At 48.3% G+C, this 9,156-nt stretch overlaps 1 long non-coding RNA gene across 1 annotated transcript; it reads right to left on the minus strand.

Annotated features, from left to right (window-relative positions):
- Nucleotides 1-7,357: 7,357 nt before the first annotated feature.
- On the minus strand, nt 7,358-8,836 carry LOC142366485 (uncharacterized). Its single transcript, XR_012766832.1, has 3 exons — nt 8,733-8,836; nt 8,317-8,584; nt 7,358-8,113 (listed from the first exon to the last, which is right to left on the minus strand). It is a non-coding gene; the product is annotated as an uncharacterized LOC142366485 (long non-coding RNA).
- Nucleotides 8,837-9,156: the final 320 nt, after the last annotated feature.

Below are 9,156 nucleotides of genomic sequence, written 5' to 3' on the forward strand. Positions count from 1 at the left end.
ATTTAGGAAACAAAGACAGTTTAGGAAACAGACAGTTTAGGAAACAGACAGTTTAGGAAACAAAGACAGTTTAGGAAACAAAGACAAATTAGGAAACAAAGACAGTTTAGGAAACAGACACTTTAGGAAACAGACAGTTTAGGAAACAAAGACAGTTTAGGAAACAAAGACAGTTTAGGAAACAGACAGTTTAGGAAACAAAGACAGTTTAGGAAACAAAGACAGTTTAGGAAACAAAGACAGTTTAGGAAACAAAGACAGTTTAGGAAACAGACAATTTAGGAAACAAAGACAGTTTAGGAAACAAAGACAGTTTAGGAAACAGACAGTTTAGGAAACAAAGAGAGGAAACAGGTGATGTCCTCAGAGGGCGGATCTGGGTAGTGTTTCCTGCAGAGATGGTTTGCAGCCTGCGGCCAAAGATGGGCAGCGACTCAGCTGTCCTGACATCAGTCGGCGATTGAACCACCATCGGGGGGCCAGAACAGAGCTAATGTTGTGATGATGCAGTGTGATGTCATCGGTCTTACCGCCGAACGCCGGCCTCATGGTGAAGTCGTGATCGTCCACTTTGAGCAGATGTTCCGTCTTCGTTTTGCGAGACTTGGTCACATCTGGAGGCTTCTTCACCAGCGGCCTGCGAAGGACAGTCAGAGTCAGAGAGCCACTGACCCGGTTCTGACCCACGCTGACCCGGTTCTGACCCGGTTCTGACCCACGCTGACCCAGTTCTGACCCAGTTCTCACCCAGTTCTCACCCAGTTCTCACCCGGTTCTGACTCAGTTCTGACCCGTTCTGACCCACGCTGACCCAGTTCTGACCCGGTTCTAACCCGGTTCTGACCCACGCTGACCCGGTTCTGACCCAGTTCTGACCCAGTTCTCACCCGGTTCTGACCCAGTTCTGACCCAGTTCTGACCCGGTTCTGACCCACTCGACCCGGTTCTGACCCAGTTCTGACCCACGCTGACCCGGTTCTGACCCACGCTGACCCAGTTCTGACCCAGTTCTCACCCGGTTCTAACCCAGTTCTGACCCGGTTCTGACCCACTCGACCCGGTTCTGACCCAGTCCTAACACAGTTCTGACCCAGTCCTGACCCGGTTCTGACCCACGCTGACCCGGTTCTGACCCAGTTCTCATCCGGTTCTGACCCAGTTCTGACCCGGTTCTGACCCACTCGACCCGGTTCTGACCCAGTCCTAACACAGTTCTGACCCAGTCCTGATCCAGTTCTGACCCGGTTCTGACCCACGCTAACCCGGTTCTGACCCAGTTCTGACCCAGTTCTGTCCCGGTACTGACCCGGTTCTGACCCAGTCCTGACCCAGTTCTGACCCACGCTGTCGGAAAATATCAATAAAATGACAGATTTACGTACGCGTCAAAAGTAAAATAACATGAAAAACTGAAAATAAATAAAACTTCCATCTTTATGTATTTTCAAATTGATCTCAGATTTCAGAGAATTGATTTAATTATAATTATTTACTGTCAGTAATTATTATTAAAAACTCTCAGTTTCCAGCCTGGTTTGTTTAAGGGTTATTCAATTTAATTTAATTTAATTTAATTTAAACTGAAGCCGGAAACCAGACTTCTGATCCACCGTAAACATCCAGATGCCCAACACCGGAACCCTAACCCTAAACCTAACGCCGTAAACTGACTGGAACCGGACCAAACATCTCAGAGTTGCACCAGAACACAGAGGCTCCACGGTTCTCGGGTTCTCGAGTTCTCGAGTTCTCCAGATCTCTGGTTCTTGGGTTCTTGGGTTCTTGAGTTCTTGGATTCTTGAGTTCTTGGGTTCTTGGGTTCTTGGGTTCTTGGGTTCTCGAGTTCTAGGGTTCTAGGGTTCTCAGGTTCTCGAGTTCTCGGGTTCTTGAGTTCTTGGGTTCTTTGGTTCTTGGGTTCTCGAGTTCTAGGGTTCTAGGGTTCTCAGGTTCTCGAGTTCTCGGGTTCTTGGGTTCTTGGGTTCTTGGGTTCTCGAGTCCTTGGGTTCACGTGTTCTCGGGTTCTCGGGTTCATGGGTTCTCGGGTTCTCGGGTTCTCGGATTCACGGGTTCTCGGGTTCGCGGATTCTCGGGTTCTCGGGTTTTCGGGTTCTCGGGTTCTTGGGTTCTCGTATTCATGGGTTCTCGGGTTCTTGGGTTCTTGGGTTTTCAGGTTCTCGGGTTCTCTGTTTCTCGGGTTCTTGGGTTCTTGGGTTCTTGGGTTCTTGAGTTCTCGGGTTCTTGGGTTCTTGAGTTCTAGGGTTCTAGGGTTCTCAGGTTCTCGAGTTCTCGGGTTCTTGGGTTCTCGGGTTCTTGGGTTCTCGGGTTCTTGAGTTCTTGGGTTCTTTGGTTCTTGAGTTCTTGGGTTCTAGGGTTCTCAGGTTCTCGAGTTCTCGGGTTCTTGGGTTCTCGAGTTCTCGAGTTCTCGAGTTCTTGGGTTTCTGGGGTTCTCGGTTCTTGGGTTCTAGAGTTCTTGGGTTCTCGGGTTCTCGAGTTCTAGGGTTCTCGAGTTCTTGGGTTTCTGGGTTCTCGGGTTCTTGGGTTTTCCAGTTCTTGGGTTCTCTGGTTCTCGAGTTCTTGGGTTCTTGGGTTCTTGGGTTCTTGAGTTCTTGGGTTCTTGGGTTCTCGGGTTCATGGGTTCTTGGCTTCTTGGCTTCTCGGGTTCTTGGGTTCTTGGGTTCTTGGATTCTCGGGTTCTCGGGTTCTTTGGTTCTCGGGTTCTTTGGTTCATGGGTTCTTTGGTTCTTGGCTTCTCGGGTTCTTGGGTTCTCGGGTTCATGGGTTCTCGGGTTCTCGGGTTCTTGAGTTCTTGGGTTCTCGGGTTCTCGGGTTCGCGGGTTCTCGAGTTCTAGGGTTCTCGAGTTCTAGGGTTCTCGAGTTCTTGGGTTTCTGGGGTTCTCGGTTCTTGAGTTCTTGGATTCTCGGGTTCTTGGGTTTTCCAGTTCTTGGGTTCTCTGGTTCTCGAGTTCTTGGGTTCTTGGGTTCTTGGGTTCTTGAGATCTTGGGTTCTTGGGTTCTCGGGTTCATGGGTTCTTGGCTTCTTGGCTTCTCGGGTTCTTGGGTTCTTGGATTCTCGGGTTCTCGGGTTCTTTGGTTCTCGGGTTCTCGGGTTCTTTGGTCCATGGGTTCTTTGGTTCTTGGGTTCTCGGGTTCATGGGTTCTCGGGTTCTCGGGTTCAGGGGTTCTTGGGTTCTCGTGTTCTCGAGTTCTCGGGTTCATGGGTTCTCGGGTTCATGGGTTCATTGGTTCTCGGGTTCATAGGTTCTCGGGTTCATAGGTTCTCGGGTTCATTGGTTCTCGGGTTCATTGGTTCTCGGGTTCATTGGTTCTCGGGTTCATAGGTTCTCGGGTTCATGGGTTCTCGGGTTCATGGGTTCATTGGTTCTCGGGTTCTCGGGTTCTTGGGTTCTTGGGTTCTGACCCAGACCGAACAGAGGGAGCAGAAACCACAGAGAATAACCACCATAGAAATGAATCCTACAGATCTCTAAGGACCTCCACCTGGTACCAGAGATGAGCTGCTGGCTGCGGTTCTGGTGGTTAAACAGAACTCCATATCAGAACTCTGTATCTGTCCGGAACCAGCCCACATGCCCAGAACCAGCCCACATGTTCAGAACCAGCCCGGAACCAGCCCACATGCCCAGAACCAGCCCACATGTTCAGAACCAGCCCGGAACCAGCCCACATGTTCAGAACCAGCCCACATATTCAGAACCAGCCCGGAACCAGCCCACATGTTCAGAACCAGCCCACATATTCAGAACCAGCCCACATGTTCAGAACCAGCCCACATGTTCAGAACCAGCCCAGAACTAGCCCACATGTTCAGAACCAGACTACATATTCAGAACCAGCCCAGAACTAGCCCACATGTTCAGAACCAGTCCACATATTCAGAACCAGCCCAGAACCAGCCCACATGTTCAGAACCAGCCCAGAACCAGCCCAGAACAAGCCCAGAACCAGCCCACATATTCAAAACCAGCCCACATATTCAGAACCAGCCCACATTCATATGTTTCCTGGATAAGGACCCTCAGAAAAAGTGATGAGAGGAACACCTTCACCTTCCTCTCCCTCACACCTCCACCTTCCTCTCCCTCTCACCTCCACCTCCACCTTCCTCACACCTCCACCTTCCTCTCCCTCAAACATCCACCTTCCTCTCCCTCTCACCTCCACCTCCACCTTCCTCACACCTCCACCCTCCTCACACCTCCACCTTCCTCTCCCTCAAACATCCACCTTCATCTCCCTCTCACCTCCACCTTCCTCTCCCTCAAACATCCACCTTCATCTCCCTCTCACCTCCACCTTCCTCTCCCTCAAACATCCACCTTCATCTCCCTCTCACCTCCACCTTCCTCTTCCTCACATATCCAACTTCCTCTCCCTCACACCTCCACCTTCCTCACACCTCCACCTTCCTCTCCCTCTCACCTACACCTTCCTCTTCCTCTCACCTCCACCTTCCTCTCCCTCACACCTCCACCTTCCTCTGCCTCACACCTCCACCTTCCTCTGCCTCACACCTCCACCTTACTCTCCCTCACACCACATCCACCCTCCTCTCCCTCACACCTCCACCTTCCCCTCCCTCACACCCCACCTTCCTCTCCCTCACACCTCCACCTTCCTCTCCCTCACACCTCCACCTTCCTCTCCCTCACACCTCCACCTTCCTCTCCCTCACACCTCCACCTTCCCCTCCCTCACACCTCCACCTTCCTCTCCCTCACACCTCCACCTTCCCCTCCCTCACACCTCCACCTCCACCTTCCTCTCCCTCACACCTCCACCTTCCCCTCCCTCACACCCCACCTTCCTCTCCCTCACACCTCCACCTTCCTCTCCCTCACACCTCCACCTTCCTCTCCCTCACACCTCCACCTCCACCTTCCTCTCCCTCACACCTCCACCTTCCCCTCCCTCACACCCCACCTTCCTCTCCCTCACACCTCCACCTTCCTCTCCCTCACACCTCCACCTTCCCCTCCCTCACACCTCCACCTTCCCCTCCCTCACACCTCCACCTCCACCTTCCTCTCCCTCACACCTCCACCTTCCTCTCCCTCACACCTCCACCTTCCTCTCCCTCACACCTCCACCTTCCTCTCCCTCACACCTCCACCTCCACCTTACTCTCCCTCACACCTCTACCTTCCCCTCCTTCACACCCCCACCTTCCTCCTTTACTTACTGAACTTTGAAAGATGAAACCCTCCACTTACGTTCCGAGCTTCTGGCTCTCCGCGGGTCCGGTCCACGTTCCGATCTTCTGGCTCTCCGCGGGTCCGGTCCACGTTCCGAGCTTCTGGCTCTCCGCAGGTCCGGCCCACCTGCGGTGCCGGTGCCGGTGCCGGCGGCTCTCCGCGGTGAGGAGCAGGCAGAGCAGCAGGCAGAGCAGCAGGAGCGCAGCTTTGGTCAGATCCGGCATCCTGACGGTGAGTTACAGGTGGAGCTCAGGCTGCTGCATCCTCAGCACGAGAAGCACGAGAAGCACGCGGACACGGCCGTGGCATCCGACTCCGCCGCACGAGCCTCTTTGTGTGATCCTCATGCAGCGGACTCAACATCCGTAACCCTCACGCACGCACGCGCTCGCGCTCAGGGATTATTTGCAGCCTGACACAACAGCAGTTAGATAATTCTCCCCGTGGAGAATAAAACCAAAGAATAAAACTGAAGAATAAAACCAAAGAATAAAACTGAAGAATAAAACCAAAGAATAAAACCAAAAAATAAAACCAAAGAATAAAACCGAAGAATAAAACCAAAGAATAAAACCGAAGAATAAAACCGAAGAATAAAACCAAAGAATAAAACCAACCGGCGGAGCCGCGCATGGAGTCCAAAACATGCAGGTTTATAGAGGCGGAACCGCCGCTAAATTAAATTTATTAAAGCTTTTACACCAGCATCAGAGTTCTGAGGAGGGAGGTCCAGAGAGGAGCCTGTAACCATGACAACATGCACTAAAGTACAATACTTTAGTGCAATATCTCATGTCCTGATGTGCAATATTACAATATCACCTTGACACTTTAACTACAATGTCACTATAATCACATTGTCATTTAAATTTTATCGACGCCCTATTTTTTTTTAATTTTTAATTTTTAAAATTTTTAAATTTAATTTATTGATTTTTTCAATTTAATTTATTTGCTACAAAATTTATTTATTTGTTTTTTGTCACCCCCTTTTGTGTTTTTCTTTTCTTTGTGATTCCATTTCCTTGCTCTTCTTTTAATGTACCGCTCTTCGCCCTTCTAATTGCCGTTCGGGGATAAATAAAGTTTTTTCTGATTCTGACTGCTCCTAACATCATGTTAGGACTTAAGTACACTGTTTTTACTCCTTCTCCTTAATGAACACCTTTCACATTAATGTCTTCATCAGTTAAAGGGACAGTGTTAATTTAGTCAGACATTTCTTCACTGTGTGACATCACTGAAGATGTTATAGAACATCCAGTGACACCAACTTTCCCAACCATTCTCACATTCTTGTGCTTTTCCGTGTCATTTCATGCTTCGTATTTGGATTAAATGATGTCACGCCCTGAACTTTTGCTCCAACCCAAACCATTTCACAATCTGTGCAGTAATTCTGATGGTATGTGATGTGATAGGGGGAGACCTTCCATCATACTGTACCCTAACCATTTGGCGTGTGATAAGAACAGCGTAAAATGACACACGAAAAGGCTTCAAGTGTATAAAAAGGACAGCGTAAAAACTTAAAATGCATATAAATGACCTGCTGTAGGGGCAGTCGGTGGCGTGGTGGGTTGAGCAGGCGCCCCATGTACAGAGGCTATAGTTCTCACTGCAGCTGGCCCTTTGCTGCATGTTGTTCCCCCTCTCTCTGCCCCCTGCTTCCTGTCTCATCTAATAAAGGCACAAAAAGCCCCAAAAATAATTTACAGTTTTTCTCAGTCGCTTTGGTACAATTCTCGAATCATCCTCGCCATTTGCAAAACAGTACGCCATTTCTCAAAACTGTTTGGACAAATAGCAAAACACCTTGGATGACCTGCAAAAGCCACTCTCTTGCTCAAAATCCTTAGTTCATCTCTCAAAACTAAATATCTGTGTCAATGAACATGTCAGTGCCATCAGAATGTCAAGTCCTTGTGTCATTGTGTACGGATAAGACAGTCAAATTGCTTAGTCATGTTGTCAATATAACAGTGTACTCTGGAGGGATGTTCTGATGTAAACTATGGCTAAGTTTTGATGACAATTATTGTAATTTACACCTTAGTGTATGTGTGAGATTGATTATAAGAGACAAGATTCACAATTAACCTTTTACTGTTTGTAATTTGTACAAAAAAGAAAAGACAGCACTGTATAGCACAAAGAAAAAGTAGAAATGTGAACCTACAATCTAGTAAGGGAAAACTGTACATACAGTGCTGTAGGAATTACAGTGCAGACAGTCTTCCTAGACCTGTTGACGTTCCGGTCTGTTGGGCCACATATTCTCATCCATGTCACATTGAATATTATCTCTTGCGATGCAGCGTGGAAAGAATCTTCTTGAGTGTCTTATCCAGCCTCTGCAGGCATCTGCTGTGATGTCCTCACACGCCGCATCCATGGCAGCCAGAAGGGTAATTTGTGTATGTGGCTGGCGATCATACACTTTCCAACGCCACGCAGAGAAAAACTCTTCAATGGGGTTAAGGAATGGGGAGTAGGGTGGGAGGAACTCCATCAGCATCCTATTGTGAGCTGCAAACCATTGCCTGACGATGTTTGAGCGATGGAAGCTGACATTGTCACAATTTACCACATGCTTTGGCAAGTCATCTCCAATCTGACCTCTCATGTTCAGGGATGAGATCCCTGTAAAGAGCGTCTAAAAAGGTGACTAGACGCTCTGTGTTATATGGACCAATAAGGGGAATATGCGTTAGCACACCATTTTCTGAGATGGCAGCACCCATTGTTGTGTTCCCGCCCCGTTGGCCTGGCACATCAACTGTCGCTCTGTACCCGATGATATTTCGCTCATGCCTTCTGCGTTTTGTGAGGTTGAAGCCAGCCTCATCCATGTAGATGAAGCTGTGCGGTGGCTCGCTTGCTTCCAGTTCCATTATACGCTATATCCAGAATACACAAAATTAGTTTTATGAGTTACATGCATTTTCATTTTGATAAGGCTACATCAAATGTATACAGCACATATTGCATCTTCTTTTCTACAGCCATAGCAAATGTGTAAAGGTCACACTTACTGTACTGTATATCACTATGCAATGTTGTACTGTGAAGTACGGCTACTGTATGCTCATACATGTTTTACCTGTACATAATGGTAGCGCAGCTCCTTCACTCTTTCAAAGGGAACAGTGTACAGCTGTTTCATGTGCATTTGGTGTCTTTTCAGTACCCTGTCAATTGTTGAGATGCTGACTGTTTGGATGTTTGCAGAGATGTTGTTGTCCTCTATAATGGCACTCTGTATCTCCCTAAGTCTTATGGCATTGTTCTCTATAACCATGGTGCAAATGACCTCCTGTTCAGGTGTGAAAAGGGGCCCTCTGCCACCCCTGTGAAGTTGTCTTGCAGTCCTATGTGGAAACAATATAGCAATGCAAAACACAAAATTGAGTAAGATAAAATGTCACTGTATGAAGTATACTTACTTATATTGTAATGTGGAATACTGTTACATTGTATGAAGCATTACAGAACAGTGCCTATTGTTGGATTACATACCTGTTCTCTCGACGAAAAGTCTGAACGATTGAGGACACAGTTGTTCTGCCAACATTTGGCTGCACCCTTCGACCAGCCTCTGCCATTGTAAGCCCATGATTGAGAACATGGTCCACAATGGTGGCTCTGATGAGATCCTCATGATATGTTTGATGATATGTCCTCGGCCTCTTCTGCCTCTTCCTCTGTTCTGACTTCTGACTCCCAACTCTTCCTCTTCCTCTTCCTCTTCTTCTTCCTCTTCTTCTTCCTCTTCCTCTTCCTCTTCCTCTTCCTCTTCCTCTTCCTCTTCCTCTTCCTCTTCCTCTTCCTCTTCCTCTTCCTCTTGGCTGTTGGCCCCGTCTAATTCCTTCCATTGTCAGACATTGAAACATTGTGTTGTGCTCCAGCTATATATATATTTGTCAGTTGATTGGTCGTTAGA

This window comes from Odontesthes bonariensis, chromosome 17, assembly GCF_027942865.1.
Source record: "Odontesthes bonariensis isolate fOdoBon6 chromosome 17, fOdoBon6.hap1, whole genome shotgun sequence".
Taxonomy (NCBI): Eukaryota; Metazoa; Chordata; class Actinopteri; order Atheriniformes; family Atherinopsidae; genus Odontesthes; species Odontesthes bonariensis.